The sequence below is a fragment of the Drosophila albomicans genome, chromosome 3 (assembly GCF_009650485.2).
Source record: "Drosophila albomicans strain 15112-1751.03 chromosome 3, ASM965048v2, whole genome shotgun sequence".
Classification (NCBI taxonomy): domain Eukaryota; kingdom Metazoa; phylum Arthropoda; class Insecta; order Diptera; family Drosophilidae; genus Drosophila; species Drosophila albomicans.
The window spans coordinates 28,445,438-28,450,963 of record NC_047629.2 but is presented as its reverse complement, the minus strand read 5'-3'; positions in this window follow the sequence as shown (position 1 = coordinate 28,450,963).

The following is a 5,526-nucleotide window of genomic DNA, read 5'->3' as shown; positions in this document are numbered from 1 at the left end:
TGGCAAAAGCAAAGGAAGAGGGAGATGGAGAAGCAGAAGGAAATGTTGTAGGAGTAGGAGAAGTTGTTTGACCGGCTGGGCCAAGGCAGCAGCGCAGCGCAGCTCAGAGCAGAGCAGAGCCTGGCATTAAAACACCTTTAAGCGGATTATAGGAATTTTGACACTTTTTCGGTGTATCCTTAGCAAACGAAAAAGAGAGCGAGAGAGGGAGTTTCCCACACCGCACGTTGCGCCATTGAGAGAAGACGTTTGACCATTGAGAGATGATTCGTTAGGGACCAACGCCGCCAGTCTGTCTGACTTGGTCAACAAACTGGCTGCGATGCGGGGTTGTCTCAATGAAATGTCGCACAGCCAGTGTTGCAGCTCTTTCTCTGTGACTTCGTCTTCGTCTTTGCTGCCGCCTTTTTTTCGTTGCACAAAACGATGAATGAAACATGAAAAATGCTCAGACAAAAGTCAATTACATGCGTTCTTCTCAATGACAATCTATCCCTAGCATTATCCTATTTTTTTCACTTCTTACATTCTCTTTTTGTATCTTGTTGCGCTTTTCAAGCAGCTTCTACGAATTTCAATTTTTAATGCTCGTTGACAAAATCCCCAGTTGAAGGGTTTCTCACTTCAATGCGATGCTCTCTTTACACTTATCAACTGAGTCAGGTGGGCGTTGACGAGCAACTTGCTATGTGATTATTTTTAACCTGTTCATAGTAGAAGATACAAATACAAAAAAAAGAAACAGACAACCAGAAAGCGATTCTAAAATGAAGTATGATATTTTGAATATGAAATACATTTCAATATATTAATGTATACAAAATATCTCTTCCATTCCGCTTAATTTTTGCAAACACTTTCTGTTGGAATTTTCTCAATGGAACTGTGTCCTTTTTTTTCTCAATTTACACACATCAAAGGGAACACATACATATGTATGTTGCCTTATATCTGGGCATATCAATCGCCGTTGTCATAACTGATTTTTTTTGGTTTTGGCAGATTTCCTTATCAGTTTGCTGCAAATCTTCGTGAAACTTTCGAGTCGCATTGTTTCGTTAAATCCTAGAAAGAAAAAAAGTATCTGCATAGATGTATGTGTGTGTGTGTTTAGTCCTTGTTTGTCGTTTGCAATTCGCAAGGATTAAACGCATTCAGCCAAATGATGAGCATCTCGGTTGTTGATCGTGTGTGTTTTCTTTTTTATTGTTGTCAATCGCTTCGATTGATTCTTATCGATTGCTGCTCAATCGATTTGAGCCTTCTGCATAACTGTTTGCTTTGTGGCCTATGTAATTGTAGCCGATGTTTATCTGGACAACAATCGACTGAAGCTGAGCCGGGGGTAACTTACACAGAGGTAGTTTTATTTATGGCATATGTGCAAAATAAAGGTCGCCATAGGGAGTTCAATTAAAAAAGTGAGCAAAAGGGAAACACTGAAAATAATACCATAAATTTCTAGCTTACATCTTGATATTATGTATGTATATACAAGCATGTAGCATACTTATGGGCTCTTTATAGCGAGTTGACAAGAAAAGAGCAAAAAAACGATTTTGAACATTGAATACAAAGTAATCACTTTAACATTGACAACTTATCTAGTATTCTATTGTAGTAAAATATAGTTTAGTCTTGAAGAACTTGTTTTTAAATAGTTTCACCTATATTACAAATTATTTTTATTGTAATTGTAATAGAATGTTTTATTGCGATCTATTGTTCTTTTTTGAGAATACTCAATGTAGCTTACTAAGTATAAGTAATTCATACAAATAAATATATTAATACAAAAAAGTTTTACAGCAATACAACAAATTTTCTAAAATCCATATACATATGTAACTTACAACTCATTGTTCATATGACCCATTGCACTTAGTTATTTTACTATTTAGTAAACCTAGATTAAGTTACCAGAACGGTAACAAAAAAGTATATATTTCACTTTACACAATTTTGTATATTAAAATAGCATTTATATTATTACTATATTAAATTTAGTATATTTTTAACAGTCGATAAACAAAACAATAAACCGAGACCAAATGTATGTCATTTGTAACACTTTAATATAAATGAAATGCCTATTAATTGACAACGTTTATATTATATTTTTTCTGTGCATCAAAGTACAGGGTATTGCAAAGAATATGTATTCCTTTTGTTGCTTGCTATGTTGCTCTTTCGCCATTTCTTCCCCCATTTTGATTAACATTAATGAGCAACAAAAAGTGCAAAATTTACATGGCAACGACATCGTCGCTTTTTTGGGCCTTTGTTGTGTGGGTTCTTTAGAAAAAGCGCCATTGAAATGAGTTGGCAGCAATGTGTGGCAGCACCTGCCCCCAATATCAACAGCAACAATACCAACAACAACAACAACAACAACGCCGACAACAGGAGTAACAACAACAGCGATTTAGGTATTAGAGTCCATTCAATTGCCGCTGATTTGTGGCATTTGAATGCATACATTTAAAGCTGCCTCAAGATCCCAATCTTGGACTCATATTCGTGATTGTAATACTCGTTGTTGCAGTAGTATTTGGTATTCACATTCACATTCACAATTTATTCATTTGATTCAGTTGCATTTTAAAAGGCAGTCAGTCAGTCACTCAGTCGAATGAAGACTGAAGACGGGCCTCAGATTGCATTGTCAGCGAGTTTTTGTTCAACTACTCATTAACATTTATTTGCAAGTGCAAAGAGAATGCAATGGCAAAAGCAACTGCCATGATAAATATGACAAACAAACAAAACGGACGAAACAACAACGAGCGAATAGACAAACAGACAACGCACACAACGAACAACAAACAAATGCATTGCGAAAAACAAACAAAGAATGCTTAAGAATTTTACCAGCTCAATCAACGACTAAGCTAATGCTCTACCTGTTAGATTATTAAATAAATTGAGAAAGTACATTGTGTCTTCTAAACTGTAATAGTAAAGTTTGAATTGCTTAACTTAATTCAGTTAATATAATTTACTTATTATCGAACTTGGGTTACTGTTTCATATGCTGCACTGAATTGCAGGGTATGCTATGTCATAACAATGGCTGGCTAACAGTAAAAGAGATGCAGATAGGGACAGAAGCATTGCCAAAGACAATGGGCCAGAGCCAAGTACATAGAGAGCACCAAATGCCCGGTCCAAATGCATTCTAGAAGGTGGCACAAAAAGTTACCTAATTACTTTACAAATATAAATAATAGGAAAACTTAAAAAATCCATTTATATTACATTACTTTACTCCTAGGATTTTAATGCTTTCAAACTTTAATGTCTTGTTTATACATTAGGGCATCTGAATAATTAACAGATTATTTTTATAAAAATGTTTAATTGCTTCGAAGTTTGGATATTAAATTCAGTAACTTTTTGTAAGATTTACTTTGGTGTTATGCAAAAGAATGTGAACATCAATAAATTATAATTACTTTTCATAATGCTACTCGTATTACATTTAATAAAATTTAACAGGCAAAATCTTTAAAACTAAAAAACTTTTAGAAGCATTTTTAATATAAAATAATATTAAAGCCAATTATGTCGGCGAGTACTAGCAAAAAGGCCTTCATTAAATCAAATAAAATAAAAGTTATATTTTTATATATTTAAATACATTTTGAATTTGAGTAATGCTTTGCAAAATCGTACTAGTTAAATGACTTAGTTAGCTTTGGAACTGCCCTCGTATAATGTATGGCACAGTTGCAGTCGTCACTCAGTCAGTTAGTTAGTGAAAAGAGAGCTGGAAAAACGTGCGCCATTGTTCAGAACTTGCAATTGTTGACTGACAATTGGCAAAAAAGGTAACGAGTACAGAGACTGAGATGAGCCTCTCTATAAGGCCTCTGCCTGCCCCACTCTAGATCTCTTTCTCCTTCCCTCTCTGTCTGTGGGTCTGTGAAGCTAATGCGAGCTTGTAGAGCAGCTCAAGTCATTAGAGCTAAATTGAATTAGTATTGAAAGAAGATTTGAATTAGAGCATTGCGTTAAGTTTCGTTGAGTTGAGTTGAGTTGAGCTGAGTTCTGTGTGCATTTGTCATTAGTTTGTTGTTAATTAAAATGAAACCCAAGTACCTGCCGAGGCGGCAGTCGAACAAAATCAGAATCAGCGCTAAAAACCGCCCCATAAAACAAAAGCAAACACCTGCATAGCACACACACACACACTCATACACATAGACCACACTAGCACACATACAAAAGCTGCTAGAACAATGGCGACAAATGGAGCTGTCGCTGTTGCAGTCGCCGACGCCGCCGCCGCCATCATCGTCATCGCCGTCGTCGTTGTCGCTGTCGTCATGGGCAACAGGACACCAAGGAAATTAACAGAACAAAACACTGTATGAATATGAAAGGGGAAAGCAGCAGCAACAACAACAACAGCAGCAACAGCAGCAGCAGCAGCAGCTGCTGTCCTACCAAGGATTTAAACGATGCATTTTAAAGCGCTTCACGTAAATTAGCCAAAAAATAAAATGAGAGTATTTGTATATTTATACATGGAAAAAGGGCAGCGGCCCAAAGATGTCAGCATCAGTGTGAAAAGTGTCCATTAAGATTAGTTGATTTTGCTTTCGATAGTTGTGAAGCGCTAAGTAAATGCGTTAAATAAACAACTAACAAAAAAAACATGTCGCAAAAAAAGAAATAGAGAATGAAATACACCCAAGCGACTCCCATTCGACTCCCCAAGGCCCAGTACCATGTAAAACGCGTCCCCCAACCAGAAGCAGCAGCGTCGGCAGAGCCATTTCCAATTGGAAACGCCCACCAGCCAGCAAATATGTTAGTAGCAATAGACGACAACAACGATGGCGCAGCATAACAGTAGTGTCGTCTCGCTTTCTCGCTCGGTCAACACCTGCCAGGCTTGGCGCTCAATTGGCGCTCTCTGCGTGCGCTCTCGCCTGCACTCTCTTACTCGCTCGCTCACTCGTACGTATGTTATGCTCACTCGCTCGGAGGCTTGTGCTCTCAGCTGAGCTGTGCTCTTTTTTCTTTTTAAGCGTCGCATTTCTTTGCTGTTTTTTTCTTCGCCGAAGTGTCACCTGCACCTGGACGTTGCAGCTGACGTTGACTGCGCTGCCTGCACACACATACATAGGCATGTCATATATGCATGCCTCTCTCATTTGCATGGAAACAAACAACAACATTTTCTTATGTTTCAGCGTGTTTTTTCACATGTTACAAATTGTCATCAGGCACAGAGAGAAAAAAACTTATTAATCAACAAGAGAATCGAACAAATAAACCAATAAAAAGCTGCTGCCAACCAGTTGAGAGAGTGTGTGTGTGTGTGCAGCGAAAGAGAGCAAAACTGAGCGCTGAGCGAGCAACTAAAAGTAAGCATGGGTAAAGCTTCCCACTGTGTGTGTGTGAGTGTTTGTGAATGGCTTTGCTGGCCGCTGTCGCCGTTGCCGTTGCCGTTGCTGTCGGTGTCGCTGCAGCCAACCCCCCAAAAAAGTGACAAGTCCGTGCGACTCGTTCGTCTGT